This window comes from Lutra lutra, chromosome 18, assembly GCF_902655055.1.
Source record: "Lutra lutra chromosome 18, mLutLut1.2, whole genome shotgun sequence".
Lineage (NCBI taxonomy): Eukaryota > Metazoa > Chordata > Mammalia > Carnivora > Mustelidae > Lutra > Lutra lutra.
The window spans coordinates 3,044,589-3,057,706 of NC_062295.1; the positions used below are offsets into that span (position 1 = coordinate 3,044,589).

At 48.3% G+C, this 13,118-nt stretch overlaps 1 protein-coding gene across 2 annotated transcripts in view; it reads right to left on the reverse strand.

The window, feature by feature from the left end:
- The window catches only part of CREBBP (CREB binding protein), a 125,798-nt gene that overhangs the window by 54,227 nt on the left and 58,453 nt on the right, over positions 1-13,118 (reverse strand). The gene's annotated exons all lie outside the window — the stretch shown is intronic.

Genomic DNA, 13,118 nt, shown 5'->3' on the forward strand with positions numbered 1-13,118 from the left:
ATGGTTGTTTTTGAGAAGTAAAACAGTCAAACGAGAGGACCAAAAAAAATTTTTTTTTAGATTTATTTATTTGACAGAGAGAGACAGACAGATAGACAGCAAGGGAGAGAACACAAGCAGAAGGAGTGGAAAAAGGAAAAGCAGGCTCCCCGCTGAGCAGGTGGCCTGATGTGGGGCTCCATCCCAGGACCCCTGGGATCATGACCTGAGCCGAAGGCAGATACTTAATGACTAAGCCACCTGGGCGCCCCGACAGGACCATTTTTAAAAAGGATTTTATTTATTTCAGAGAGAGCGCGCGCGCATGTGTGCGAGACAGTGCAAGCAGGAGTGGGGGGAGGGGCAGAGAGAAAAGCGGGCTCCCTGCTGGGCTAGGGCTCCAACCCAGGACCCTGAGAGATCATCGATCGAAGCTGAAGGCAGACACTTAACTAACTGAGCCACCCAGGTGCCCCGATAGGACCATTTTTTAAGGTCCTGAAATGTCTGTTTTCCAGGAAGACTATGGCATTTATTATCATATAAAGAGCTCTTAAGAGGAAAAAAACAACAACAGAAAACAAAAAGCCCCACTACGCCACTGCAACGTGTGTGGGGGAAACATGCAGACACCTCAGCAAAAGAAATACAAGGATATGACAAACACATTCCACGGCTCGAGAGGGAGGAAGGGTCTTCCTGACCACCAGTGGCGAAGAGGGAAGGAACGGACACTCCCCCTCAGAAGCATGAACGTGGACCCCTCGCTCACGCTGTACCCAAACAGTAACTCAGAACAAACCCAGGACCCACTGGGGGCACTGAAACTGTGGCGATCTCAGAAAATTCACGGAGTAAATGCGCATGACCCTGGACCAAGCAATGAGTTCTTCGGTAAGTCACCAAAAGCACAAACAGCAGCCACAACAAAGAGAAGCTGGACCTCATTAAAATTACAAACTGTTTCCTTCAAAGGACACCACTGAGAAAGGGAGAGACAACCTAAAGAATGGGGAATATATTTGCAAATCATATATGTGACAGGCACTTGCATCTAAAACATACAAAGAGGGACGCCTGGGTGGCTCAGTTGGTTAAGCAGCTGCCTTCGGCTCAGGTCATGATCCCAGCGTCCTGGGATCGAGTCCCACATCGGGCTCCTTGCTTGGCGGGGAGCCTGCTTCTCCCTCTGCCTCTGCCTGCCATTCTGTCTGCCTGTGCTCGCTCGCTCTCCTCTCTCTCTCTGACAAATAAATAAAATCTTTAAAAATAAATAAATAAATAAATAAATAAATAAATAAATAAAACATACAAAGAACTCTTATAACTCAACAGTAAAAAGACAAATAACTTAATTAAAAAATGGGCAAACTATCTGAGTATTTCCCCAAAGAAGACACACAAACGGTCAATAAATACAAGAAAAGCTGCTCAGCCCCAGGAGCCACCAGGGAAACACAACTCAGAACTACAACGAGACACTGCTTCGCACCCCCAGGACGGCCACGGTGAAGAGCACGGGCCCAGCACGTGCTGAGGAGCATGTGCAAAGCCAATGTTAAATTAAATTTAAATGTTAAATTTTATTTTAAATTTTAATTTTAAATTTTAAATTTTAATTTTTTTTAAATTTAAATGTTAAATGTTAAATTCGGAAAAGAGTCTGGCGGCTCCTCGAAAGGTTAAACCTAGAGTCACCATAAGACCCAGCAATTCCCCACCTAAGTATCTACTCGAAAGAAGTGAAAACTGCTCACTCGAATGTCTGCAGCAGCATTAACATAAGAGCCAAAAAGCGGAAACAACTCAGATGCCCACTGAGGGGGGAATGGAGAACAGACCGTGATATATCCACACAGGATACTATTCAAGCACGAAAAGGAAACACTGACACGTGCTGCGTGAGGAACTCTGAAAACATCACCCTCAGTTAAAACAGGTATCACAAAAGAGCACACACTGTATAATTCTACTTCTCTAACTGTCCAGAATAAGTCATTTCACAGGGGTAGAAAATACATTAGTTGCTTCTGGCTGGAGTTCAAGGAAAATCAGGAGTAACTACAAATGGTACGGGGTTTCTTTTCAGGGTAATACAACTGTTCTAAAAGTGACTGTGGTGACGGGCGCCTGAGTGGCTTAGCTGGTTAAGAGACTGACTGCTGGTTTTTGCTCAGGTCACGATCTCAGGGCCCTGGGATCAAGCCCTCGGACTCTGCGCTCAGCAGGGAGTCAGCTTGAGGATTCTCTCTCCCTCTCTCTCTCCCACTCAACTCTCTTTCTCTAAAATAAATAAACAGGGGTGCCTGGGTGGCTCAGTGGGTTGGGCCTCTGCCTTCAGCTCAGGTCGTGATCTCAGAGTCCTCGGATCGAGCCCCGCATCGGGCTCTCTGCTCAGCAGGGAGCCTGCTTCCTCCTCTCCCTCTGCCTGCCTCTCTGCCTACTTGTAATCTCTGTCTGTCAAATAAATAAATAAAATCTTAAAAAAAATTTTAAAATAAATCTTTAAAATTGATAGTGGTGATGGCTGAACACTGAATTATGCACTTTTTTTTTTAAAGATTTTATTTCTCTATTTGACACACAGAGATCACAAGTAGGCAGAGAGGCAGACAGAGAGAGAGGGGGAAGCAGGCCCCCCGCTGAGCAGAGAGCCCGATGCGGGGCTCGATCCCAGGACTCTGAGATCATGACCTGAGCTGAAGGCAGAGGCTTAGCCCACTGAGCCACCCAGGCGTCCCTGAATTATGCACTTTAAAGGTGGGAATTGTATGGTCTGAGTTGTATCTTAGTAAAAAAAAAAATTTTTTTTAAAGCTCTATCTCACTAACCACACACAAAAAAATTAAAACAAACAAACAACCAAAGAAAAAAAAAAAACATTTTCCATCCGTCAATCTGACCAAAATAATACAATAACTGGTACTGATGAGGGTGTAGACAATTCTCAGGTGCTTTGGTGATAGTGTAATTTAGTGTAACTCTGGAAAGCAACATGTATCAAAGAGTAAAACGTGCATTTTTTGGATCTAGTAGTTCCACTTCTTATAACTATTATTAGGGAGCTAAGAAAATGGGCTAGCGTGCTCAACACTCTGCAAAGACAGACATCACACCTTGATTAAGTTACTAAAAACCGGAACACCTGTAAATCCTACAGAAGGTGGGCTAATTATTGGCGCAGACCTAGTGAAACAATATGCAACCGTGAAAAAGAAAGGCGACCTCAAGTGACCCTAGTCAAAAAGCCATGTGGAAAAAAAATGGCCCAGCCAAGCCCGGCCCAAATCCGTGAGCCCCTCAGAACTGTGAGATACAATGAAACGATTGTAACACGAGGGTAACAATAATAACTATGTAGACCTTTATGCTTTCACAAAAAGCAGTCTATATAACATATTAAGCTAATAAAGGAAGTTAAAAAATACCACGAAATCATTCGGTTTTTCCTTATTAACTTTATACATCTGTACCTGGTTCTTCAGACAACTTTGTTACAATGATCTGGTGGCTTTCCCCGGGCAGGGGGAGATCCTGCTTGTAACCACGTACTGTTTCAATGTTTTACAGTAAGCGTCTACCGTTTTTAGAATGAGCAAACATTCTACTTTGGAGAAAAAAGAAACCAGAGGAATCAAGAGAAAACACTTAAGAATTAATGAGCAAATTAAAACTGTAAAGATCCCAGAAGGTAATTAAGACACATATTCTGTAATGCAAAGGTGGTAAAGGCCTTCATCAAAAACCAAACCAAACCAAAATAAACCAAACCACCAAGCAGTGGTTCCTAAACCACCCCCAGTAAAATCCCTCTGAACCAACTCCCCCTCCCCCTTCCCAGACTAGGATTCTCAGAGCTGATGCAGAGCCGGAAGCATTGCTATTTGTTAACATTCTGTAGGGGGAGCTTTACTGTTTTAAGTGTTCTACTTTTTCTCTGATTTTCCCAAATGAACATGTATGTACTTTCACAGTGAAAAGAAAACAAAACACTGCAAAGAAAAAAGGCACATAGGTGAGTCTGATGCAGTGTAGACCCATCTACAAAGGGAAAGTGCCAGAGGCCACAGGACAGAAGTTACATTTTCTCCATAACCATAACCGGAACAAATGCAAAGGCCATCAACAAACTAGGAAAAGAGATTTGAAACACACAAGACAAAGCAAATAATCATGCAGGTGTAATCCCTTCTCCCCCTCTTGGCCAACATTTCTCAAGTTCTTCGTACAGGCGGTGTTCAGTGCTCAACAAGCACCAGCTCGTTTAACACCCATCACCAGGGAGGAACTCACCTGCCAATTCCGAGGTACAAGAGAAGTAACTGGGGCCCGGAAGGGTGCCTCACACTCAGAGGGCCTGCTTGGAGGTGCAGAGGGTGGCCTAGCAGCGAAGCCGCACCCTTCAGCTCTCTGCGGCCTACCTTGACGGAGGGCTAACCACAATGCTTTTGGAAAGTGTTCTAAGAGAGTCTAACAGAAACTGGTAGAAGACAGGAACCAAACCACTCAGTAAAGAAACGCATGTCTCTAGAGGCGGCTGGGTGGCTCTGTCAGTTAAGCGTTCAACTCTTGATCATGATCTCAGGGTCCGGGGATGGAACCCTGTGTCAGGCTCCATGTGCCTGGAGAGTCTCCCCCTCGCCCCCCCCCACACCGTTCGAGCCCTTGCTCACTCTAAAATAAAGAAAATCTTAAAAACAAAAACAAAAAAGTCTCCAAATCTAAGTACTTTAATTCTCATCAATACAGAAAGAAATGCAAATTAGCATAATGAAACATAATGAATCTCCTATCAAAGGACAGAGTGATCACGCCAGCCACAGAAGCACTGTGTAATACTGGAGACAAGGTACACAGCTTTCTGTCGAAGGCAATATCACGGTATCCACCAAAAGCTTTAAAATTGGGGCGCCTGGGTGGCTCAGTGCGTTAAGCGTCTGCCTTTGGCTCAGGTCATGATCTCAGGGTCCTGGGATGGAGCCCCACAACGGGCTCTCTGCTCGGCGGGGAGCCTGCTTCCCCCTCTCTTTCTGCCTACTTATGATCTCTCTGTCAAATAAATAAATGGAATCCTAAAAAAAAAAAAAAAAAGCCTTAAAATATACGTAACATCCATTTCGGGAACTCAAATGAGCTCACATGCAATTCCTAATCACAGAAGGAGGGGTCAGCGCGGTGCAGGAGTTGCCCCAGCTCAGTCATGAGTCTGGCCTGCATGTGAGCACTCAGAGACGTGAGGGCCAGCAGGGGACACAGAGCTCACCGCGCCAGCAGCTGCAGGGTCACAGCCTGCCTTCCCCCTCCAGTCTTTGCTGGATTTGGCCCCATGCTCTTTCACGTACCACTTGTCACCATAACTTAATCATTGTTCAGACCCCACCCATCAAATGACCCTGAAAAGCAAACTTTTAATATTCTGATATTCCTTAATATTTAAAGGAATCTAAGATGTACTTTTCTTAGAATTGTTATTGTCACACAGGTCTGAGTAAGCAGCACCAAATCCCTGTCTGTGTATGCCCTGTATTCTATCCTAAGGATATAACCACAGATGTGCATAAAGAGTGCATATAATAAAATCTATCCTGGCATTCTTCCTAGAAAAAAGTCGTCTTACATTAAGCATCCAAGAAAAGGCTATGTCTGCAAAGACTAGTGCAAACAGTACATATCAGGGTAGAACAGGGACAGGCCGGGGGAGGGGTGGCTGGAGGCAGGGGGTGAGAAGGTGGACGTGCTTCCTCTCTCTACACAACTACCACCTTAAGTCTACTCAAGGCCGGGACTCCTGGAGACAGCACTTCAGATTAACCTGACCCAAACCTTCCACATCTCCAATGGGGTTCAGCCCCATGCTCCTCTAGCATCCTTCCCATGGCCCACATGGAAACCTGACTTCTCCCCAACCTCCAATTAAACTCAGAAATGACACCAAAGCAAACACCAGGTGGGACACAGAATTGCTCTGCAATATGTGCTTGTTCTGATTCCCCCAGAAGGACCCTAGAACAGCTGGGTACGCAAAGCTTTGGTGTCATAAAATAACAGAAAATGCTCATTAAGTGCACACAGCTATCAAACTAGGAAGAGGCAATAATTACCTTTGAGATGATAAAGATCAACTGGTAAGGAAAGACACAGCGATTTAGATAGACCGAATAATGTTTCTTGTGTTCTCTCCTTTTTGCTTCGTGCTTACTGGTTTTAAGAAATAAGATTACCTTACAACTTAAGATTTAAATCCCCTAAGACAATAACTTAAAATGAGCAAGCTGGACAAGAATGATTCTTAAATAATCTTCCAAATAAGAAGTGATTTCAGAACAGAAAACAAATGATTACACCAAGGAAGAAAACATGATAGATGGGGGGAGGGGGCGGCAGCAAAGGCACAGGACTAAAAACTGGACACTCACCCCGTTCTCTCCGCAGCCTCGGGCCTCAAGTCCACTCCTTCCCAACTGGAGTCAGTCTGCCAAGGAGGGGCGAGCGGTACCTGCTTCTGTGCCAATAAACCCTAAGAGGTAGGACATGCTGGATCTACACCTATGGCCAAGGTGACGGGCCAGCCAGACCAAGGGTCTCAACGCCAAGCCATTCACCAAATGACCAGACCAAGAGAATCACCAATCTACCAACGAGTTTGCAAAATATCCTTCTTGACGCTATCATAGATGTGACCACATTCTTCAGGAATACCCATCACAGTAAGTATTTGGTAACTGGGCACGTTCCTCACGTGACCAAGCTGGTGTCTGGTGACGTGAGCCTTAGGGCTGATGCAGGCGGCCATGAAAGGGAAGGGGACACGGCCTGTGATACTTCAGACGCAGTTATGGATGGTGCTGACCCCTGTGCGAGCTAGGACCGTCCCCATCCAGACTGAGTGCGCTTTCTACAGAGTTCTTCCAAGGGTCATCTCACTCCTCAGATATGCCTGGTCAACTTCGGTCGCAACCGCAGCTGACAGGCAGGTGCCAGTCGCGACACTAACAGTTAGTGGGGACACAGGCCAGCCTTCGACCTTCCTGTGGGCTCTCCACTTGGCAGGAAGCGCGAGAGCAGAGTGACTCTGGAGGTCATGTGAGCTGCTCCCTGGGGTGGGGTGGGGGGGCTGAAGAAAGGGCTGTACTAATCAGACCCTGGACAGAAAGTCAAATGACCCTGACTGAGCACTTGCAATGCCTGAGCTTATGCCTGACATGAAGGGACGTTGTTCATTTTTCTCAATTCATAGTTTCCTGGTATTTGCAAAGTGTCCTACTTTGGGCTTAGGCTATCTCCCGGCTAATATTTATTGCCAAAACAAAAGTTTAAGCAGGAGCAGGGATTTACACGGCTACTGAAGAGAATTCTAGACCAAGTCATTCTTCAAAGGCCCCAGCACCCGCATTCTCCGGGGGATCTTCAAGACACAGGTGCAGGAATAAGATGAAAGAAACAAACATAAGCTCCTGAAAATACACGAACGCTGCAGTCGCTACTAATGACAACACTCGCTTCCCAGCGTTTGCCCAGGCTTCCCAGTTCACGTACCGAGGCCCCATTCCCGCCTGTGGAGCGATCGGAGCCGGAGTGACCAGTCCCCTGCCGTTCGCTTCCCCACGAGGACAGGAGGCCGCCCTGAGTGCCAGGGCAGAGGGACCAATCCACCGGTCAGGGCCGGTGAGCTCCCGCCGTGGAGCACGAGGAGCCAGTGCACGGAGCTGTGGGAAGGGTAGCGTCTCTGCAGAAAAGCCCTGGATTCACGAGGCTTCACCCTGCTCGATCATTTCAAGTCCTGACCCCTCGGGGATCAGAAACCGGATACACAAGACAGAGAATCAGGAGAAAAAGGCAAACAAGAGTCACGGGAAGACTTCGGAGCGGACATAGAGACACTGTCGGGACAGAGAGACATCGGGCTGCCAGCACCGCAGCAGTCAGAGGCGCCTGAAAACATTATTGCACGTCCGCATCACCAGAGCAGCTTGTTTAAAACTGCAGAGTGTGGTTAAGAGAGTGACAAAGCCAGCCTCGGGGTGATTCTCCTGCATGGCCCTCGAAGGACCGGAGCGGCTGTGCGAGGAAGGACAGAAGAGTGACCAGGGACGCAGAGACTCCCGCCTCCTCGAAGGGACTCTGCCCAGGAAGACTGGATGGAGCCAGGAGCCTGTCACCGACGCTGGGGTCCGCGGCACACCCTGAGACACGGAGAAACCCGAAGATGCAGAGAGGGCCCCGCAAGGGCGGCTGACGGCTCCGAGCGGCTAGAGTGCGGGCAGGGACCGGGAGGCCGCAGCCCTCCCCGGCGAGCACAGGCCTCCGCCCGCCGTGTTCTCCTCCCGGGACAGACCTGGATCAGCCACGATCTGGGGGCCTCGCCTGAAGCCTGCACTTCAGACTCCTGTGACATGGGGACCACTGTGAACCCTAACACACGCTCGTGAGCGACTTTAAATAAGCAGCACCCTGATTTCCCATGTCACAACTTTAAGAATGGGGATATCTCCACAACACAGTTCCTAGTTTTTCTCAAAAAAAAACAAAAGCCCCAAAACAAACAATTAGAACCACCACCTCCCCCTCCCAAGAACTCCCTGTAGGAAAGAACCCTACAGCAGACTACATCTGGGAGCCCCACAGGACAGTCCACGGGGAACCTGAGGAGGGAGTCCCTTTGGTCACCAAACTTTCTCAGACTAGATACACCCAAGACGTGTCCCACATCTTAATAACGCTCCTTTAAAAACACTCTGGGGGCGCCTGGGTGGCTCAGTGGGTTAAGCTGCTGCCTTCGGCTCAGGTCATGATCTCAGGGTCCTGGGATCGAGCCCCGCATTGGGCTCTCTGCTCAGCGGGGAGCCTGCTTCCTCCTCTCTCTCTGCCTGCCTCTCTGCCTGCTTGTGATCTCTCTCTGTCAAATAAATAAATAAAATCTTTAAAAAAAAAAATAAATAAAAACACTCTGGAACCTGCTGTGAAGGTCAGCGATGACCTGACAACTCCAGTCCCAAATGATGTCTGATGTCCCCTCCTCCCCAACTTTGTACGCTAGGACTTGTTCAGATGGAGATGGCAGCTAGACAGTACCAGCAGGAGTGACGGGGCCTCCTCTTCAGGGCGCCACCCAGGAACTACGTCCCCACCTCTGCCTCCTCATGCGTCCTTGTGCACAGCCCTCCTTCAACATGGCCTACGGGGACCCCCACCCCAGTCCACGGAAAGATGACCTGACCTCTACCCAACTCAAATCTGCACCTGTTCTCTTGTCAGTAAAATTTAAATAATTTAAAAAACTTTCAAAAAAAAAAACCAAAACCAAAACCAAACAAAACCAAAAAAATCCAAAAAAGCCTTCTACCCATGAAAGCTATTCTGGAAAACTATACAGTGAATATACATGTCTAACTGTTACATCACTCCTATTAACTCAAATCACAAACAAATAAAATGGCATACACACTGTATTTTATTAGATCTAAATCAGTCTTGACCATTTCTAAAACACAACCGGATTTCAGAGATACTACAAATCTGAAAAAAAAGAGTGCATCTCAGAATCACGAAACACCCTAATAACATGGTAAAATTTCTAACAAACTTAAATAATCTGTAGAAAGTTAAGAAATTATAGAAAGTTAAGAATCAAAAACTGCTATGACATACATTTGAAAATTTGGGGAAATGTGCCAATTTGCTTTGAAATATTATCCTGAGAATCTATAAGCCCTCAAAAACGACCCTGCCTGCACCAGGGGCCTGGAGCCCCCCCTCTCCTCGTGCCCCCCAGCACTTCCCAGAGGATAATGACAGCTGGGAACCCTGTGGGGGACAACAGAGCATGTCCACAGGTCTCTGCGTCCCGCAGACTGACCGCATGTTCTGGGGACACTCTTCTGCCCTGGCGCCTGACTCACCATCTCCTCCTGTTCATGTTCCCCATCCCGTTCCCATCACCCGGATTCTCCTCCACCCGTCTCCCCTGCGGTGCTCTCATTCCCTGTAGACTGGGACAGCGGATGCCCTGCTGTATGCCCACCTGTTTGCCTGATGCCCCTCACACGGACACCTCGCAAGCATCTCAAAAGAACACATGTGAAGTGCAATTACAAATGTACCCCCCCCGCCGCCGACCACCTCGTTCTCCCCACTGTCTGGTCTGTCCCTCCCCCAGCTCTATACACGGCTCCCCCAAGCACCAAGTCACCTTATGCGGTGGCCCCACACTTCTGTTCCAGTGGCAAATCTTGTCTGGCCTCCTGCCCCCTTTCTCTGTGATCAAGTGTGCCCTCTTGTCAAGACCACCACAGTGACCCCTGCCACCCAAAGCCCTCCCGGAGCTGGCTCCTGCTCGGCCCCCACATTCCAGCACACTGCTCTCCACTCAACCTTGAGAGTCACCTTTCCCGCTGGCTGCATGCTGGTCCCTATCCAAGCCAATGCTCTCCCAGTGCCCCCTGGTTTCTGTGGCTTCTGCTCATCTTTTGACCCTGCCCTGATATGTCCTTCCTTGGTTTGACCCAAGGAGGTCCCTGTGTCAACCTCAGCCACTGCTTGCTCCTCAGACCTGCCAGGGCAGTTTGTATTTTATGATTGTTTGTTTTCCATCACCACCAACCAAATTTCATGAAAGGGGGTGAGCTCACTCAAACCTGTATCCTGGGGCATGTGGGCCAGGAGACAGTGTTCACCAAATAGGGTGGATTAAAGGGATGGCCACATCCCCTTCCTTTCTCAACCTACCTGGGGATGCTGGAATCCTCCAGAATCTAGGAGAGGAGAAAAGCAAGCGCCCCATGATCAATGACTGAGTAGCTTAAATCATTCCATGAAGAGCCTGACCAGGGCATCAGGTAATACGGCACCAGAGCCCTGACCTGAACTGTTTGGTACTCCAGCTTGAGCTGGGTTTTAAAAGATTATTCCCCAAAGGATGACCAAAAACAAAACAAAACACTAAAGTAAGATCAAGGCTTCATACCCAAAACACTCGGGTTTTACTACCTTCTCTCCCTCACTCTGGGGAAAAAACCAAAATCCACAGATTCCAAGGGGTCAGATATAATTTAGAAAATTTAAGGAAGACTACAACACATGCTCAAGGAAGCACTGTAAACACAGGCAAGCATTCCCAATTTAGCTCAGGGCTGCTAAAACATGATACCAGGCATTATTTTTTATTTTTTTGGAAGATTTTATTTATTTATTTGACAGGCAGAGAGATAGGGAAGCAGGCTCTCGCGGAGCTTGATCCCAGGACCCTGAGATCATGACCTGAGCCGAAGGCAGAGGCTTTAACCCACTGAGCCACCCAGGTCGCCCTGATACCAGGCATTATTAAAAAGAGTTTTAGACTTTGCAAACAGGAGCTACATAGCCTTGAACAAATGAAAACCCCTCAAGCCCTCAACTTCATCATCTGTAAACTGGGACATATAACAATGTCTTTTAAGAGGATGTTATAAAAATAAGGTAAACTGAGGGCATGAAAAGTCAGGCATAAAACGTGCACTGGCTGTCCCATGTCTCTGCCAGTCCCCTCTGGTTCCCATCCCAATAGCACCAAGGCTGCCGACCGGGCCACGCTCCCTCACAGACACACGTGCTGGCCCAGTCAGCCCTGTGCGTGCCAGGTCAATGTCTGAGGACAGCATCCAATGCCTGCTCTCCAAAGGTACCTTCTGGGGATCTCTGTCAAAGTCTATGCATACCCCTGTGGGGCAGCGGTACCTAGCCAAACAGTGCAGCTCTACAGACCAAAACACTTCCTAAGTTTACGCGGATGATCCGATGAAGCTGTGGGGGAAGGAATGGAGTAAGAAAGAGCATAGTTGGAAGGGCGAGGAAAAGAAAAAGTTAGGGATGGAGGGGGCTTGATGTCACAACACGGAGGACGGAGTGCTAGTGCTACTGCCTTCCCAGAGCAGGTGTTCTCCCACCTGGGGTGCCTGTGGGGGAGAGGAAGGGCTGTGAGGACCTGGTGGGTGAGGGGCACAATACACAGGAATGGCCCTCACGACAAAGATCCAGCCCCAAATGTCAACAGTGCCGGGGAGAAAGAAGCCCTGACCCAGACCAAAGGGCTGTCCCCACTGTCCCCACCAGCCCTGGTACAGGTGAAGGGAAACGGAAGCCTCTCCCCAGTCCAGAATGAACCTGCCCCTGACATGCACGGTGCTGCGGGCATTCGGTCCCATGAACAGAGGCAGGCAGGGGGACAAGGCAAAGGGACTCTGCCAGCGAGCCGCGGGTCAAGCAGAGAGGGGGTGGAAATGGGCTGGGGAAGATCTGAAAAGAGAGAAGGGAGGAAAACAGAAGGTGGGGTTTCCCACAGTTTCTCACACAGACTATCTGTACAGAAGCACCCACTCTCATCTGGCCGAGCTGAGGGGACGATCATGTGCCCTCGAGTCCACCCAAGGAGACTGGAGAAGGAAGAGCAGAAGAGTGTGGGTGCCGGCTCCCAGCCTGCTGCCCCAGAGCTCAGAGGAGCTGCCCCAGGGAGCAGAGGCCTTGATTCAGGTTCTGGCTCCAACAGAATGTTACGGCAAGGACAGCAGCAAATCAAGGCAGATTATGGGGAGACGATCAGAAGAAATAAAGTAGTAAAAACCTTAAATAGCTTGAGAACATACTTTACTACTTGAACCCCCCCCCCTCCTTTTTTAAAAAGAAGGATGTAACGAGGACAACACCTGATCAGGACACCTTGCTCTTACCCCATTTTCTGATTTTACCAAAAACTAAGAGTAAGCTACCCCACCCCCACAAACCCACTTCCAACAGCCTCACAACTGTAAGCACTGTAAGCAGTGTCAATTTCTTAGTCGTGACAACCGTACCAGGGTCACATAAGATGCTAACCTCAGGAGAAGCCAAGTGACAGACACATAGGAATTCTCAGTGTATCTTTACAGACAAAATAAAGAAAAAGTTTTTAAAAATAAAAAGACAAACCAAAGATGATGCTTTTCTGAACATAATCCCTGGCTTTCTTCTGGGCCTTTCGAAGCTGCCACTGCACAGCTATGTGGATGGCAAACTTGGGAGGGCAGGTCCCACCAGCAAGCCCAGGTAAGGAGACAGCGGCCTTGACTGACTAGCAAAGGCACATCAGATATTCAGTCCCTAAGTGCGCACAGCGAAGTCTGACGAAA